General features: G+C 34.9%; 1 protein-coding gene across 1 annotated transcript in view; it reads left to right on the top strand.

The window, feature by feature from the left end:
* Positions 1-19,614, top strand: part of LOC126757008 (uncharacterized) — a 281,474-nt gene that overhangs the window by 259,930 nt on the left and 1,930 nt on the right. The gene's annotated exons all lie outside the window — the stretch shown is intronic.

Here is a 19,614-nt window from a genome sequence, read left to right as displayed (position 1 = left end):
CCTTGAAGTACAAAAATAGCGTTATTAAAATGAAAATTTTACAATAAACGATAATTTTTGATATTTTTCTGAGTTATTAGGAAGCAATGCTTACATAACCTACTTTTAGGCTCCAAATTTCTTTCACTTTAGCTTCACCTAAACCCTTCCGCTCCTCAGTTCCAATTGCTTTACTATAGTCTTCTTCATAAATTTCTTCTACTTTGTTTGTGCGTCGTCTTCCATTTTGATTTTCGCCTTGCCTTTTCATTACTTAATTTTTCTTTTGAGAACATTCGCCGTGCTTTACTTTTCTTCTATGCGGCGCTAAGCCCCTCTTTGCATATGCAATCTTCGGCATTGCCGCACACACGCATATTTATGAAAATGCCCTCACTCTCACTGAAGTTTCGTCAACCTATTTGAAATTCACTTTTTACCTACTTCAATCGCCATTTTCACATAACTGCGCATACTTACGCACAAGCCAGTGCATATGTGTGTGTACGTGCGTGTAGCTTGCCTCATTTTGTGCCTTTTTTGCGAGCCCCCCTGCATTGAAATTCATTCAACCATTTGCTCATCTTTATGCTGTTGCGTGGCAGTTGCTTGGCAACAGCTGCTTCAACATGCTGCTGCTATGCGTAAATTTATGCAAGTGTGTTTGTGTGTGTGTTATTTTATGCGCAGAGCGCTTCTTTGTATCGCATATGCATGAGCTTGCTGCGGTTGCCTGCGTGGCGTTGCTGCCACATATGTTGCATCTGTTGCTATGCGCAAACATCACAGGCAAACAAACTGCGCCTGTTGGGTATGCAACAGTTGTGGTGTATGCTTTTTCTTTGATTTTGGTGGCGCTTCCTTCGCTACGTAGGCGATTGTGGTTGAGTGAAAGTAGTGTGTGCGTGTGTATACCCAAGTGGTTAGTGGGTGAAACCTTAAGTAGCTGAAAGCAGAAAGAAAGTTGCAAGAGAATCGCGATTAATAGTTAAAATATGCAGAAAATATTAATTTTATTTCTTAAGGCTTTGTGGGAAGTGTTGAAAAATATAAAGCATACCTGCAGGAGTTCATCTTAACTATTTTAAATAATGATAACCGAGAAACATTTAAGTTGAGTGTTCTTGTACTGAAGTGTTTTGTGTCGAGTCCTGCGAACTCCCTTCATTCCCTAGATCTAGACGTGAAACTTAAAATTTTCGACAGTTGGAGCAAATGCCTTTATCTCGTCTAACCACATTATAATTAGAGTTGCGATGAGACGTCAATTCAATGGAAGAAACGATATCGTTCGGAACCATCCACACAATAGAGGGCTCTGAACTTACCCACAGTCACTTTTTATACACAGCCTACAGCTACCTACTCAGCGATACTCCTCAAATTCAGCCAGTTTAACGCCTTCTGGTTATTCTTAGTCGTAAGACCTAGATTTCTGTATATTTAAACGCCTTCTACGCTTAACTTGAGAAGCAGAAATGACAAGTAAAATTCTCGGCATTACCTTAATTCATTCCTAGTTTAGGCAAAGAAAAAGAAGCTCCCGCTTGAGACTTTGCGATTTTAGGAGATAAAATTCAGTATATGATTTCAAGCCACGAGATCTTGTTTAACCCGTATCAAAATAGCGAGCAATTTGCTGAAAGACACACTCGCGAACGTTCCACCTATACTACACGAACTTCAGCATGGAGGCCATAAATACCATGTAATATAATTATATTCTTTGATGTCCTCTCTTTTTTCAAAATATTATATTGAGCTTGAATAACGTAACCCTAGCAGCTGACGAGAATGTGACATCAAGGGGATTGTCTTCAACTTGTAACGAAGCTTTTTACTATCCGCGTGCTGTAGGTCAGAGAATCGACTCACTACCCACTTCATTCGTGACTACCAGCCCACGTACGGTAAAGACTGAAATGCCTCCCAGAGGATCATCTCTCCTCGAAAAATTCACTCCTTGCTGCCGTAGCGTCACCGTTGCTCCAAACCTCCGTTGAATAATTTTTTTTCCTACTCTGCCGCGCTGGGGTGCTAACGGACGTTCTGCTTCGGGAAACTATGTTGGCGACCGCAATGTTAAGGTTTGGGTCGGTCAGAGGATCAACTCACTAACCTTAACAGATGGCATTCACAAGTCAGGATACCAAGACAGGCCAGAGGATCGACTCACTGCTGAGTCTGGTGCGAAACGTGTGTATACTAGCATAGTTCTGTGCTGACTGACCATCGTAAGAATGAAAAACAATATCTTGTGAACTACAGCAACCTTAGCTAGTAGCAGAGTAACATTGTCGACGCTTAATATTACTCCAGCTGTGTATCAATTCAACTACTTTGTTATATTATCTCAGTTTTTCGGACACCGACATGCAATCAGATCGCTCTTTCACCTCTGGATTGAATATTCGTGTCACTCTTCAGCTCGAATAGATTTTCGAAACTTTAAAGCTTCGACTACCTAAATTTCTTTTCACCTACCAGCAGCTTTATCAACTCGAAATTCTATGATAGTTCGGCACGTCCGATGAGTTCAACAGTCCATTTTCACTCCGTTATATATTTTTTTCCTTTACACTCGTCCATTTCTACTTGCTGCTTGTTCTAACTTGTTCCATTTCGAAGTCCAAAAGTTAATTCTAACTGTTTCACAGAGTGCCATGGCTGCGCTCGCTGCATTTAGTTAGTGGCAAGTTTGCCAGTTTCGTACTCGTACTATGTAAGCGGAAGTATGAAGGTCTGCATGTGCTCGTATTAGGCGAACACACTGCTGCAAGTTTGGCTAAAAGGTTGTAAAAGCGTTCAAGCTCATGAAAGTAATCAACAGCAGAAATAGTTAAGCGCTGCTGCAGCAACTAGCCAGAGACGACAGGAGATCCGAGGGACACACCATTCAACCCATTGATACATGATAGGTCAGCAACAAAAAGTGTGTGTGAATTCGTGTGGGTGTTCGACTTTTTCCTCTACTTTTTTCGTTCGGTTATTAGGTTAGGTCAGTTGAGCGCGGCTCTTAGTGGGTTACCAGTTGACTGTCGCCGCTCGCTGGTTCGTTTGCTCTGGTGGCAACTACTTGAAAAGTGAATTAGTGCAGTGTGCCAATGTTGCAACATGACTGCACATTGAACGACCTTAAAAGCGGGAAACATTTTGCCAAAGTGTCACCAAAGTCAACTATGCAGCGGGTTGTGAAAGAGTAATGGAGAACACCAATTTTCACGACAACAAAACTACATTTACAATTAGTAAACTTAGTTGGTGGCACAGTTAGAAAAAAGTTCGCTTAACGGTATTCCGGTTGAATATACAAAGCCATTGGTGAATATAAAAGCGAGTTAGAAGCTTGAAGCTTTCGTTTCCTCAACAGACATAGTGCTGCCACGTTTTGTTAGAAAGAATGTTGTTCTCTGTGGTCTTTCGACATATTGACGCCGTCTGTCTTTTTTCTTTTTCAATAATAACAGTTGTCAAAAGAGACAAAAAACCGTTCTCTTTGTTAATCCTTCTATTCTGAGTTGTGCTCAAAACAAATTAAGTGCGAAATAAGCTTTTTCAATAAACACGAATTCTGTTAAATTTTTGGAAAAATCTGTAAATAGTTCCTTCAGGGCAATTCTTACATGCAGCAGAACAGTCTTCGAGTAAAGCCGTTTCGTTGCCGTCTTAGCCGTCTTAGGAAAAATATAGTTCGATGGTGATCAATCTGTGCGGTACACACTATTAGACAAATGAAGATCAGACTTCACACGAATATAAAAAAAACATTTTTTTATCGGTAAATTTTGTGCATATTGTTTACATAACTGACAAAACGAAAAGCCTACCATATAGAAGAAATTTTTCGCCGATTTCGTCCTTCAAAGTCTCCAATATTATATTGCATTACAATAGTCACTGTTGTTGGTCTTTCCTTTTTCGAGGTTGTCACTAAAAATTATTCCATGCGCATGCCGAAATACAGACGCCATAATCTTGCTAGTCGACTGTAGCGTTTTTCCACGCTTTGGAGCGTGTTCATCATATGTAGTCGGATGCCTGTCAATTGGACTTCGGTGTGAAATAGCGGAATCATGTGTCATCCATTATCACATATCGATGCAAAAACTCGGGCTTTTTACCTTTGAACATCTCCAAACACTAATCCATATGAGCAACTCGTCGCTGTTTTTGAACGAAACTTAACATGCTATGCACTAACTTTCTCATAGCAAAATATTCGTGAATGAATTGATGTACACGTTAAGCTGATATTTCTAGAGTGCCTGCTATCTCAATCAAACTCACTTCACGGTCATCAAAAATTATTTTGTGAACTTTTTTGCTACTTTCGTCAATTACAACCTTTTTTGGGCCTCCGCCGCGATCAACGTCTACGATGGTCATTTCCAAGTCTACACTTAGGATACGAATCCTTGATGATTGATTTTCCTTTATTAGTAATCGATAACGCGTCATCAAGCAAAATGTTTGCTTCAACAGTATGTTTTGCCCTCAAAAATCAATATTTTATCAACACGTGAAATTCTTTTTATAAATTGTTTTTCACAATAACAAAAGTTGCTTCACTCAAAATGATGGAATTCACAAACTAACGATCCGATCTCAAATTTATACACGCGTTTTCTAAAGGTTAGGGCTAAATAAAAATCATATGGATTTATTTCTCAGGCCGAGGATTTTATTAAACCAGTCTGAGTCTAATTCGATCAGTATTTTAAACACTCAGGGTTGCCACATGTTAAAAATAAAAAGTGTCTAAAATAAAAATTTTAAAACGCAACAAAATTTTGGGCATTTACTACAGAGTTTTTAAAATTGATTTAATTAAATTATAGTTTGGCATGGGATTACCACATTTTTCGAATAACTTATATTTATTAACCAATATTTTTTCGCACTAATTAGCTAATTCACACACACTAACCTAATTCAAATACTTTAATACACTGTAGCTTTAAGTTTTATATATTTTATTTCAAAATTAACAAAAGCTGAATCAAAGGCGCTTCTTTGATACATGTATGTATTTGATAAATAACAAACAACATTTATGAAAATTTTAAGTGAATCTGAAAAATTATTATTTAAAAAGTTTTTATGGGAAAAACTATGAGAACTGTTAACTATTTAAACATTTCATATACATTGTTGTTATGAAAGAATTTTCGAAAGCATGAGCTTTGTAATACACTCGGTAGATACGTTCCTCAGAAAACCGTGTAAAACGAAACCGCGTAAAAAGAAAAGAGGCGTTTCCTATAATAAAATGGGGGATACATTTCATGTCATCTGAAAACCGTGTAAGATGAAATAAAAAACTATATTTATTTCAAATACAAAAACCATGGATAAGCGAAGTTCAAAAAATTTCACAATCTCATTCTCGCTTATAGAGGTTTTTCGCTAAAACCCGAGTGCGATAAAATAACAGTGTTATTTAGGTCCACACAATAGGCACAATATTGACAAGAAAACAATACAAAAACAATTGTAGGAAGTTCCACGAAAGTTAAGAATGAGCCATAAAATAGCAGATGTTAAATTGTGTAGTTTGTTTTGTCATTTGCTACTGCATGTGTGTATCTTTTATGTATGTATGTATTCTTATTGTAACTATAGTACTCCTAAATAATACACATAAATAAATAAAGCTTTACTGTCGCTTATAGTGGTATAGATAAGTAGCATTCTCACGATTGGAATTTACGGAGGTCCATGAGGGAAAAAAACTATCTCTTACAGAACTGTTTCTCGCTAATAGAGGTTTTGGGAGCTTAAAATGACGGGTCCTGGCTATAACTCTTACTTATAGAGTTTTCTTACTAATCCAGTTCTCACTTACCCTGGTTTGACTGTATAGTACATACAAATTATATGTTCGTATGGCATTTCATTGAGCATTAAAACTAAAAATACATACTTCATACAGGTAAAAAATTGGTAGAGCAAGCAAAAGACAAAAGAAATCTGTTAATCCGGAATTAAGAACAAAAAAATTAAAATAGAAATAATGAAAAAATATTTACATAGCTACATAATTATTCGGCACAACTTGATAACCAGCGCAATTGTTAGCGAAGAACTGGACCAAAGTCGGTATCATCACTGGAGATATGCATCAAATTATCCAATAGTGACTTTCGTCCGGTAATCGAGTTTTGTACTGTCGAACTACTTTCCGAAAGGTCTTGCGCCGTTGACTTTTTATTAAAAAATCTTTTATAGAAAGTTGAACTTTTGTTTTTTTAAGTTCTTTATAGAACTCTTTATACCCAGCAATACAATTATTAATATCTCGTTCGAATTTCAGGGCACGTTCCATATTAAGATCATTTTTTAAGAAATGATTCACCATACTTTTACCAAATGTTAGGCCGTCATCAACTAAACCACCAGTTAGTTGACATATTTCGGTCTTCTCGTCGTTATCGCTGTTATGGTTCTCAGTTTTGCCCTCATCTGTTATTAATTCAATCAGACAATCACCATCTAGTGATTTAGAAAGATGATAGATCATTAATTCGTCGACATCTTCAATTATTTTGTCTAGTTCTGCTGAAAAGTTTTTAGCTGCCTTTTCATCAGCTGATGCGATTTCTCTTTTAATTTTTAAATTATGAAATGCGTTTCTTTTAAGAAATCCTGTTAGCCATCCATCGCTAGCATAAAATTCCTTTCTCTAATCTTGGCGACTTGTTTATGGCTCCGATATCTGCAGTTGCTTCTAAATTCGTAGTGACTTCTGCTTTGTAATATTTCCATCTACAGATATTCTCTTTTGCAATAAATCCTCAATCCAAAATACTACACATTTTTCCATTTTTACTAACACTTCATCTCTAAGGTATAACGATGTTTTGAAAGCATGTCTTGTTGAACTGATGACACATTTCCGTATTTCATTCTCATTTTTTTTAATTTCTTCGTTTAAGCCAAAATCCTTGCCTACAGATGCTGAATCTACACCTCTTGCTAGACAGTCCAAAATTTTTAATAGATTGAGAATTTTTAACAAAAAAAATTTTTTCCAGCCGTGTAGTGGGCAAAGGCTGCCTAGCCGCATTTACAGCTAGCAATTTCAGCGCCTTATACTTTAGACTGATTATTGTGATATACATATACATATTTATGTACTATATATATTAATACATATGTATACAAAATCTATGTACATGAGCTATATTTCAAAAATTTTCATTCTAAGCCATTAAACAATCATCTTCATATTCAGTTTTCTCTTCCCCACCATCTCCTACTTATATCATTATTATTATTATTGCTCTGTGCTGTCGTTTTTGTTGCTTTTTTTTTTTGTCAATTCTACTCATAGAACATTTTCGAAAATTGCCACTGAAGTCTCTAATTTAATTTGGCCACAACAAATTGCCACTTTGGAAACAACGAAACTTTTGCATGAACGAACGCCAGCGACACACTTACATACATCCACACACACTTACAGCCGAATAGACAAACTATACACACACACAGCTAAGCAAAGCAAATGGCAGAAGGCATTAGTATTTTGCATGCACTAACAATTTACTGCGCAATAATATTGCCGTAAAAGTAGAGGAATCGCAAAACTAGCACACATACATACACACACACGCGTACACACATACACAGCCAATGTTGGACAGCCTGCAGCAAGGGTGCGGGTGCGGTGTCACAAAAAAGACTAAAGCAAGCAATAAAATATTTACAAATACAACGAGCATAACACAAATTCTAACAACAACAACAATATCCACAAAAATAACAATAACAGTTCCTCGAAACAATTGCACAAGCAGTCGAACTTCAGCTAACGGCAAAAACAACAACAACAACTATGCGCAAAACTTTTCATTTGACTTGACTATTTTCGGCCACGACTTCCCTTCACTCATTCATCTTTGGCGGCCTGCCGCGCCACTGCCACTCACTTGCTTTGCATATCTGGCTGCCAACAGTTTGTTTGTTGTTGTGCTTATTTTTGTTGTAGTTATTATTATTATTCGTATTCTTTGGCACTACGTGTTGGCGTTGTTGTTGTTGCTATTATTATTTTTCCTGCATTTAGCGTACGGCTGCTTGGTTTAGTTGCTGTTGTTGTTGTTGCCGTATTTGCTCTCCTTCGCCAGTCACATACTTGCACTTATTCCCACTGCCATTCATCTTCATGCTATTACTCGCTTTGTTTTTGCTATTGTTGCGCCCGGGCGTTTTTTGTCGAGCTCCACTTCCACTCATTTTCCATTCCATTCACTCGCTCATTCGCATTTCGAATAAAGTTAACATAGCAAATTACTCAATTCTCGTTTAACAAAGTTTTCAACACGCTGCCCCGCCCAGCCTGCTCTGCCAAATTTAATTTTCATACAACTACAAAAATAACAACAACAACAACTGCTACGTGTGTGTATAGTACAATGGCTTTTGTGTGTTTGTCTGCTCGAATGGAATGGCAGTGTTGTGAATAACGGTGAATTGTTTTATTCTTGTAAAAATTTCTTCGCTGTCAAGTTGTGGTTGCTTTATTATTATTGTTGTTATGTTACGGTTGTTTCAAACTGAATATTTAACACATATTTAAGTGAATTTGCTGACATTTACATGATTTGCCAAAGTTAGACAGATTTGTGAAAGAATTAGGTCATTTGTTATGGACACTGCCGAAATTTGGCTTTTGTTCTAAACGGAAGCTTAGAACACAGGAAAGCTTAAATGCTTTAAGCATGTAGACATTTATTATTAATAATCTTTGGTAAATCAAAATTATTACTCAAATTATTATTTCAAATCACAAGCAGCTTTTAAGTTTGTCATTAAGCTAAGCTTTCATAAATAAATTGAGCTTTCATGTGTGATATGTGTAATAAAAATATAAGTAATTATGAGGATCTTATAATATACGATACGTATTCTGGCATATTATTAAGCGCATTCAGCTTTTGTTTTAAATATTTGGCAGAAGATAGCTTTCCCCAAGCTTTCACGAAGCTTTCACAAAATATTACAAAAGTTTTGGTAAATAGATGTATATTGTACACATTGTATTTATTTATTATATTTAAATATTTGGCAGAAGATAGCTTTTAGGAAGCTGTCTTCAAGCTTTCTGGAAGCTTTCACAAAATATTTCGCTGTTGAAATAAAATATTATGTATGTTTTGGTTACTAGATTAATATACAAAACTGTTGACATATAATAACATAAAAAATAAAACTTCGAGCTTTTGCTTAAGCTTTTGTGAATCTTCCACCTAGCACTAAATTATGTGTAACATAAAGAAAAGTAATTATAATGTACCATACCTTGCATATTATCAAGCCCATTCTGCTCTTTCTTTAAATATTTGGCAGAATAAAGCTTTCGCGAAGCTTTCTCGAACTTTTCACAAAATATTTCCTTGTAGATTTAATTTATTTGTTAACTAGATTTATATTCGAATTTTTCGGCATATAGTAACATTAACAAACAAAACATTGAGCTTTTACTTTAAAGATTTGGCAAAATAAAAGTAAGCTTTTGCAAATCTTCCACATACACTAAATTATACAAATATATGTTTCGTTGCTTTGTGGACAGTTTACTCCCGAAATTATTAGAATTTACCTTTTCGTCCCCTAATTTCATACTTTTGAAAAAAAAGCTTTCTAGGAAATTTCACTCCTCCTTGTATTGCAAAAATTTAATGTTAAATACATTTTGAGCTTAAATTAAATAACGGACTTAAATAAAGAAATGTTTTTGCTACTATTCACATTTTTATTTTAGTAAAGAAAATTGTATGAGCAAGCTTCCACGCAACTTTCATACAAACAATAGATTATCACATGTTTGGTAATACGATTTTCATCAGGCTTAATTTTTAAAACGTTCGTTAAGTAATTTTTTGTTGTACGTAAATTTTTGAGTAACTTTAGTGCACCAGAATCAGGGCCACGCCTACAATCATTTTTCTGGAAGTAAGCTTCACGCAATTTTCATACAAAGAAAAGGTTATCTAATTTTAGCTCATTCGATTTACGTTATAATCTTTTAAGTTCAGCTTTTAAAGCTTTCATTAACATTTATTGGCATAAGTAAGCTTTTAGGAAATTTTCAAACACTTACAAAACACTTAAGTCGAATAGTACTTAACTCTTAAGTCATTAAACTTATATACACAATCATAGAGCTTACCATTTATAGCAGTTTTATTCGCAATTTTTTTTGTGAAGTGAGCTTTCTCGGAATAATATAAAAAAAAAATTTAAAAAATTCAGCAATTTTATTGCAACTGACTCAAAAATTTACTTGAAAAAGACTCCCCTCTGGTATTCTGTAAACACTTTATTAAGTTTTTGTATAATTATTTTTCATTAATTAAAATGAGGCCAGATATACCACAAAAATTTCCAGAATTATGTAGCAATAAACCAAGTTGAGCCCAACTTTTGTATTGTATTTTGTATTGTAATTATTAAATTTGTAAAGCTTATTTTTAATACATGTATTATGATTAGTATACTGATTTAATCTATATCAGAATATCAAAAAGGTTTTTTGGGTAAACAAATTAATAAAAGAGTTACCATAAATCATAAGCTTTCACGAAAGCTCATTATCCGACTCAATATTCTACAGTATACTGAATGGATCTAACAGATTAGTAAAGCTTTTTTATATAAAAAATTATTGAAAAAATCAATATGTACAGTATAATATTATAAGCTTTCACAAAAGCTCAATTTCTGGAAACTTTTTTCTTCACTTCTTCTATATGTGTTTTGCTACTTATCTCAGTTATAGAGATCAAAATTGAGCTTTAGCAGTACTTTCATAATCTAAAGTTTTCCTTTTCCTGTCACGTGCACTGTCGAGGATCTTGACTCTGTTTAGTTGCTAAACATTTGCAAACAAAATCTTGTTGCTGTTAGGAGATTTTTTACGAAATTATTATATTGAATAAAGCTTTTACTTTTCGGCTGTAATTTCAATTTTTTTTAAATAATACCATATTTGCTTTTTGGGAAAGCTTTCATGCTTCGAAAGCACAAATAATACAATAGATGTAGAATTTCCACTGAAAAGTTATTTTACTGGCACAAACAACATTTTCATTACTTTCATTCCCAAATCCAATAGATAGGATTTTTCGCACAAGCAAAACTATAATTAATTGATATGAAAAAGAGCTGAGAGTAATAGGCAAATCCCCAGCAATGGCTGAATAGAGTCAACAAAAGCTGGCAACCATCAGTTGCCCACAAAAACTCATTAAAGTTTGCACAAATACAAGCGCACAAATTTGTAGAAAAAGAAAGAAGCGGATGGGTGGCAGAAGAAGAAGAAGCAGCATGAATATTGCAAGATTATTTGAATGCTGGCAATAAACAAGTGATTTCGTGTGTCAGTGTGAGTCTACGAGGGTATATGTGTATGTATGTGTGAACGCATATGTGTGCATGTTAATAACAAGAGTGCGCAATAAATTGCAGCATACTTTTGGGGGAGGTCACAAGTGCCGAACAAGGCAAATGAAGCAGAAGCGCTTGGTGAAAGGAGAAGGTAGAAGAGGTGGAGCATAGAAGGGATAAGAAGAAGTTGAATCAAAACAAAAAACAACTTTAGTGACTAGATAATCAAAAAATTTGCAATTTTCTACATGATTGCGCACAAGCTTGAGTACATTGAGTATTCAAAATAAATGCAAAGTTATAAATGGAGCGAGGGAACGCAAGAGCAGAACAGGAGAGATGCAGCGGAGAATAAAGGGAGTAAAGAAGCGGCAAAAAGCTTCAGTAGAGACAGGCAAATAAATTGTTCATTTGCTGCTTGCGGACATAATAATGGGTTGTAAAAATTATTGCAAAAAGCAAGAAGAAGAAGCAGTAAGTACAAAACAACAACAATTACAATTAGTTGGGAGATATGTATGTATATAAATTCATTATTACTCTTGTTGCAAGAGCGCTCAGATGTACACAGAAGCACACTCGTACACATATACATGCATATATCCACACACACCCACTCACATATGCACTGAAATATTTGAAATAACAAAATGGTTGCAAGTGTTAAGCTCAAATGAGCATTGCTGCCACATAGAAAACAACTTGCAACAAACTAAGCCATCACTCAAGTGTCTGCCAGTGTGTACTCAAGTTGCAATTGTTCTTTATTACTATTTTTGTTATTATTATTATTGTTGTAGTTGTTGTTGTCTATCACTTAGTGGCTGGTTTGTGCACATATCAGCTACTCGCAAGGGAGAGAGTACAGATGTATATAAGAAGGCGGTTAAATACTCTCCATACCAGTTTGAATACTTTTTTTGCTGTCTAGCAATAAAAAACAACAACACATTTTAATGCAACCCAAAATTCAAATTGCGAACTGTTTGAAAAAAAAGCTGTAGCAAGGGTATTAGCGATGTATTAAATGCTTATGGGACCCCTGTTTTAACACTTTGAACTCACTCACTCTCTTCTACCGCCTGACTGTCCGTTTTTTCGGCTCTTTCGCCGAAGTTTTTTGTGGTGTAAAGTCCATTTATGATTGATGTGTGTGTACTCATTTCACAAAAACATGTAAATGGATATGCAAAAGTCTGATATTCCCAAATTAAGCTCTACTACGTAGCGTCTGGTTCATTCTTTGAAGCTTTTAGAGCTTTTTAAGAGCTTTAAGATGTTACAGGTATATTATTGTAGAGTTGTTAGGAACTTTCGATTACTCTTACTAAATATTAATGAAAGTTGGCTGACAAATATCAATATGGAATCAATATGGAATTAAACGCTTTTTATATATTTTTTTAATTAGTCACTACCTTTAAGGCATTCTTATTAACAATAATTTATTTTCCTTAGTACATTAATCCCTTTTTAATATTAATTTCAGTTTAGCTTTAACCGAAACTAAAGTAAAAACAAAAGCTTAAAGAAGAGAAAGCTTAAAAAGTAAAAGCTTTCATTTTTATAACAACGGAAACTTAAACTAAAATGTATCGTTTTAAATTTTCGGTATTTGAGACTTCTTACAAAAGCTTGCATAGCCGTTTTCACTAATATTACAATATCAAGTTGAAATATTATTTGCTATTAATTTGAAAAAAATACACTATTATATGGCTTAGTTCTAATATTTTGCCTTGTTTTCATAAATAAAAAAAGCATAAACTAAGGATAATTGAAAGCTTCCATTAAAATGAAAGCTTATTCGAATTTTTTTGAAAAATAAGTATTTTTATTCGAACTAAATCAAACACTTTTCTTACTAAAACACAAAATCTTTCTAATAAAAAGTCAAAAATTGTCAAAAAATGCCAAAGCTTTAATCAAAATGAAAGCTCATTCAAATTTTTTTAAAAATAAGTACTTCAATTTGAATGAAATCAATTGCTCTCATTACATTTATAGTATGAAATATTGGTGAAAAACACGAAAGCTCCGATCAAAATGAAAGCTCTTTCGGCAATTTGGAAAAAAAAGTCGTTTCCTTATTTTTCAAGATGAATCACTACAAAAACCATACCATTTTTTTTATTGAAAAATGTTTTTTTTTCGCAAACAGCAAAAATAAAAAAAAGAACTAAACGAATAAGAAATGAAAAGCTTTCGAAAGAATTAAAGTTGAAAAATCGACCTATTTTATTAAATACATAAATTTTATGAAAACTAAAAAAATCTCGAAACACAAATCGAGGGGACCTCTGTTGCTCAGATATTGACACATCATGTACTTGAAGTTTTCATCGCAAATGTATGAGCTTTCACTTTGTGAAATTGCTTAAATAAAGCATTCACATTTATGATCTTTCAACTACATTTTGCCTAAATTCGAATTAATAAATACTATATCACCTTCCCGAAGAGCTCTCCATTTTCACAACCGTTGCGTTGCACTATCTGAAAAATTATTTATCTTTTTCATAGCACTCACACCATGTACGTGCAACCAAACATAGTCAGTGAGCAATTTGTCCACGACACACGGGCGACCATAAAAGACTATAGGCTAGCAGATCAAGCATGAACCAATGAATCCAACCAACGATGGAAAGCCACCATCGGCCGAAAGCAATCAGTGGCCAGAAGTTACAGCATGAAGAATTCCATCGAACAAAATGGTGAAATCGAAAAGCAAATGGTGCGAGAGTCAAACGAAACAACTAAATGAAAATGAAAATTGTACGATAGCGACGAGAAAGCGCGACGCTCGAGAGGCCAAAGCAAATGCGTCGGAGTGGGCTTAATAATATTTTGTAGGGAAGAGTTGGGGAAAATGACCGAGGTCAGCCGTGTGTGTCTGTGCCGTCGTAAACCGTTGCCATATATGTATTTGGGGTGTTGTACGCGCGCGCAAATTGCCGAAAATCAAATTAAAAATCTCACCAATGGACAAAAGTGAACGAGCAGTGCTGCTGCAAGGCCACAGGGCATTGCTGGCGTGTGTTTGGGTGCACTAAAGGTGGCTTAGCAGCTGCGCCGTCAACCAACCTTGGCACAACCACCATCAATTTGGAAATGCTGCCACATGCTTCGTTGGGCAGCAGCAAAGCGTTGTAGCGCCCTAACATATGCAAAGGTTTCCAATATGATTTTATAGAATTGTAAGGCCTTTCCGGCAGGCACCAATACCAGTATGTACATGTATGTAAACGCAAAATAATGGCGGCCTGGAGTTTAGGCAAATAAATTAAATTTTTACACTCGAAAATTCGCACACGACACTGCAATTAGTAACGGTACATGTTGTGTTACGGGGTTGTATGTGCATATTTATTGTTGTTGTTGTTCAAATGAATGTTTGACGTCAATTAAGGCGTAGACATTTTGATGGTACTTAAGCGCTTATTGCCAACACCTGCGCCACGCTGATGAAGTGACAGCGATTGCAAAAAAAAAAATTGTAATTTAGCGAAATTGAAAAAATATTAAAAAAAAAAGTGCGATTAAAATGTATTTCCGATAAATTGATTGAATTTTTGACCATTTATTATTTTTTGGAACTGTTATGAAAGCTTGGTAAAGCAGCTTTCACATATGGCTGAAATAACTGTAGAAAAATTTGGATTTCAACTTTTAGAGCTTTAATGAGCTTAAACAAATACTTTATAAGCAGCTTTCACATATAAGCCCCACGGCTTTCGATGTGCTTTCGCGTTTAAAAGTACGAACAAAAAGTACAGATGAAAACGCTCAATAAATATGATGACGCTATGAATAGCTGCATCTGCTGAATCGATAGAATACTAGATTACCCTAAGCAGGTACCACCCAAGTTTGCTTCTAATCCTCAGTTTTACTCATGACACTATTCATGCTTTTATGTTTCACAGTTTATTAATAGCAATGTAAGCTTTGTACGGTGAAAGTTCTATATGCCGTTTATAATTTATGTCCTTCAAAATAAGTTTCTAAACTTAATCTTCGAAAGCTTTTACGTATATTCAATGTATATTCATAGAAGCTTTCTAAGAAAACAACATCTGCTCTTTCACCAATTAAATTGAAAAATAAGATTTTTGCTTGAACTCAAATATATATATTTCTCTAAGGGAAAGCTTTTTGCAAAACTAATTATTTCCATGAAATAGTGTAGCAATAGTTTACTTCAGTTATTGGATGAACATATAATGATGCCTTTTTAATAGACTGCTCTTAAAACTTAATGAACAGTGGTTTTGTAAATTAATCATTGTACAATGAAAGCTTTGTTTATAAATGAATATGCATATGAGCTTTTTAAGCAAATAAAATAGTTAAGTCCAGGACTCTCTTCCCATAATTTAGTTCGTAAAAAATATTTCTGCTCAACGTACATATGAGCTTTCGCAAAGTGAAAGCTTTTTAAGGAAATAATATAGTTGAGACCAATTCGCTCTTTCCAAAATTAAGTTCAAAAATAAATATTTTTGCTTAACTTACATATAAGCTTCCGCAAAGTGAAAGCTTTTTAAGCAAATAATATAGTACAGACCAGTGTGCTCGTCCCAAAATTAAGTTCGTGAAAAAATATTTCTGCTCAACTTGTATATAAACTTTCGCAAAATGAAAGCTTTTCACAAAACATTTTATTTCAAAAGCTTCATTTATTAAATATACAAATACTTCTTTAATAGACAGCTCCTACGAACTTTTGTTGTACAGATAATACTTTCTCAACAGATAGCTCCTACGAACTTTCGCACTTCACGCCAATTAAAAGTATTTAGTAGACACTCTTAAAAGCACTTCTTGTGTTCGAGAAAAGCACAAAGCGAGTAAGATTGTCGAGCGCAAATCAGAAATGTGAGTAAAAATACAATGTTGGTCGTGGTTTTTCACTTAAACTTTTCAACTCACTTTCAAGTTTGAAATCTTTCAACATTTCACAGGGAATATATGAAACGTGTAAATGTAAGTGTATATGTTAGTTTGTATGTGTGTGTACGTATAGTTATTGTGTCAAAGTTAAGAAAATTACGAAACTCCATTACGAAGTGTATTCTTGTCACGAGAAATTGTGGAATTACACAAGTATATAATATACATATTTACATATATACTTATATGAAGTTGTATATAAGCAAGATTTAAACCTATACAACTGCTAACGAACACATGTATGTATATGTGCGTATATATATATACAGCTCTATTTGTGGTATGAGTCAGTTGCTTGCCACCGCCAGCGAGTTGGATTTATTAAGAGTCTCTTGCGCGTGGTAAGCCAAGTTAAGACGGATGAAATGAAATTATTTTAAAAGCTTTGCAAAAGCAGAAGACGTCAAGAAATTGTGCGAATATGTTCGGAGTTATGCTTCTTCAGTTAAGCGAATTGAAGTGAAACTTTCTTTGAAACACTTGTGGCGTGAGTCGACTTCGTTTTCTCAAAAAGAAGCGGTTATTAAAAGTATTATTTTATATAAGGGGTCATCAATTTCGAGGGCTTCAACTTTTTTAAAGAAAAAACACAGAAACTTCAAATTTAATGGAGAATGTTTATTATCATTCGAAAGAACATTTTCTTTAGAATTTAATCTTTGAAGATTATCTCTCTCAAATATTGGCCGCGGCAACGCTTTGATGGTCCCTCCGTTGATTTTCGATGACTCGTTCGATAATTTCGACTGGTAACTGGCGAATGACACGCGTGGTGTTCTCGCGGATTGTCCGCATAGACTTTAGACTTTACATATCCCCACCGAAAAAAGTCTAATGATGTGATATCACACGATTTTGGTGCCCAATCGACCGGTCCAAAACGCGGTATTATCTGCTCAGCGAAGTGTAATAAATCCCTTGGTTGTTGCGATGTGCGGAAAGGGCGTTGTCTGTTTGAAACGAAATGTCGCCGAGAACAAGCTTCAATTTCAGCCATCAAATAGTCGGTTATCATGGCGCGATAACGATCGCCATTGACGGTTACGTTCTCACCGGCTTCATTTTTGAATAAACATGGAAAAATTCTTGCACCGCGAAGCCTACTCCAAGAGGGATCTTCTCCGCGCACATACTTCCGAGAGACATGTGGGTGAGGCGGAGACGCTTGATGGGTCAAAGTTCAAGGAATAAGTTAGAAGGGGAGTCTTCTTTGGGGAGAGTTGGTTTGATAGTCTGAAACAAGAGTTGGTTATCTCAGATTACCAGATCAAGCAGAAGTGGCAGCTATAAAGGTGGCAGGAGATGTATGGGGTTCCCCAAGAAAAGTGATATGATTTCTTTAAAAAAACACACTAATTGAAGTTCTAATGTTTTTTATTTAATGTGAAGTACAATCGATACAATTAAGTTCAGAATATAACATCATTCAAGTGGCCTCCACGATTTCTTTTACAGTAACGAATTCTATGAACACAAGTTTCGAGTACTTTTCCACCAAATCAAGTCGTATGTCATGAATAGGACTGTCGATATTGCCCTCTTACGCTTACCATTGACTTCAAATAACTCTACAAGAATTAGTTTAATGGTGTTAAATCACAACTTCTTGGAGACCATTCAATGTCACAATTTCTTTAAATAATCGCATCTCCAAAACTTTCACGCAATAATATGGTTGTTGCCCGTTTTGTGTGGCGCGTAGCCCCGTCTTGGTGGAACCAGATGATGTCGAGATCAACAAAAACGACCAACCAAAAAGTTGGTTATCACCGATCTCTACCGCTCTCTATTGACAGTATCGGTGTCACTAGTTTCATTTCGAAAGAAATACGAACCGACGATTCCACCAAACCAAAAACCACAACAAACTGTCAAGTTAGGTGGATATAATGGTTGGTCATGTATAATTTGTTGATTTTCTTCGTCGAAGAATTGTCAGTTCTGTTTATTTACCACACCATTTAGATGAAAGTGAGCCTTATCGGTGAAGTTGATTTTCTTAAAAGTCCAATGGCTTCAGTTCTTGGGTGGAAACAATTTTATACAAACGCAAGCCCAAATGCTGTCTTAAAATCCGCCAGATTGTGGATTGAGACAGACTCAATTAATGAGAATGCCTTAGAATCGACATATTGTGGTCTTCAGCAACACTTGCCTGATCGGCAGCAATATTTTCATTACTTTGAGCGTTTCTTTGTCTTATTGACACTTTAATATTATAAAAAGAAAATGCAAGATCGAAATTTCCAACCATCCGACAAATAGTGAGCACAGATGGACGCTGTCTTCTGGCTTACAGTGGAACATAAACATGCATGACCTACTATCTCTTAGCAAGATTCATGTGAACACAATGATCGGTATTCTAACACGATACCGTCCCACTGTCAGTCAGAAGGCAAGGCTAATGATTATGGAGAATGCATTTGAGTAAGATGAGGTGGCAAGCGGTAGTTTGATCCATACCTAAAAGTTCTGCTAAAAGTTCTGTGTATCACAACGGACAGGCATGTCTAGTTGTCCAAGAGAGGAGAGATTATTCGTGGTCTCACCAAAAGTCAGCATATTTACAGAGCCGAACTTAAGCTAAACGTGTAAAATTGAAAATATATATACATACATTAGTTTGCTTCAAAAAAAAATTTTGAATTTTTTTTTCAACTTTTATCCACTCAAATGTTAGTGCTTGACAAACAAAGAATCCTCCCTCAAGCCAGGCGCTATAGCTTAACTCACACTTTGTCGCGGGAATTTTTAAAGTTTGAAAAGTGAACTTTCTGAATATGTGATGGTTATTTTTGAGAAACGAAAATTAGTTGGTGAAATTTTAGTTTGAATGAAAAAACGAAAATTCCTATGTTAAATGTATGAGAACCTGAAAAAAAAATAGCAACTCATAGAGTTAAGCTACAGCGCCTGGCTTGAGGAACGATTTTATGTTTGTCAATCACTAACATTTGAGGGGATAAAAGTTGAAAAAAAAAATTCAAAAACTTTTTTTTGAAGCACCCTAATATACATAATTATATACATTTCGATATGGTTGTCACCAAAACAAAATTTTATAGTTATTATTATTTATAATTAACCGATTTTTAAACTTTCCGAAAAAGAGTACTGGAAAAGTCTAAACGTAGACTAGTCTAATCAAAACTAGAAAATATAGTGTGTGTCTTAAAAGCTCTAGAGGAGAAACGAAAGCTTTATTAAATTGGCTAAAAGCTCAACTTACTGACTTCTCAATAAAGTTTTCTCCAACTAAATTTGATTGTAAATATATATCTACTT

This window comes from Bactrocera neohumeralis, chromosome 4 (genome assembly GCF_024586455.1).
Source record: "Bactrocera neohumeralis isolate Rockhampton chromosome 4, APGP_CSIRO_Bneo_wtdbg2-racon-allhic-juicebox.fasta_v2, whole genome shotgun sequence".
In the NCBI taxonomy this organism is placed as follows: Eukaryota; Metazoa; Arthropoda; class Insecta; order Diptera; family Tephritidae; genus Bactrocera; species Bactrocera neohumeralis.
Note: the sequence above shows the minus strand (reverse complement) of the source record. Positions and strands in the feature narration are given on the sequence as shown.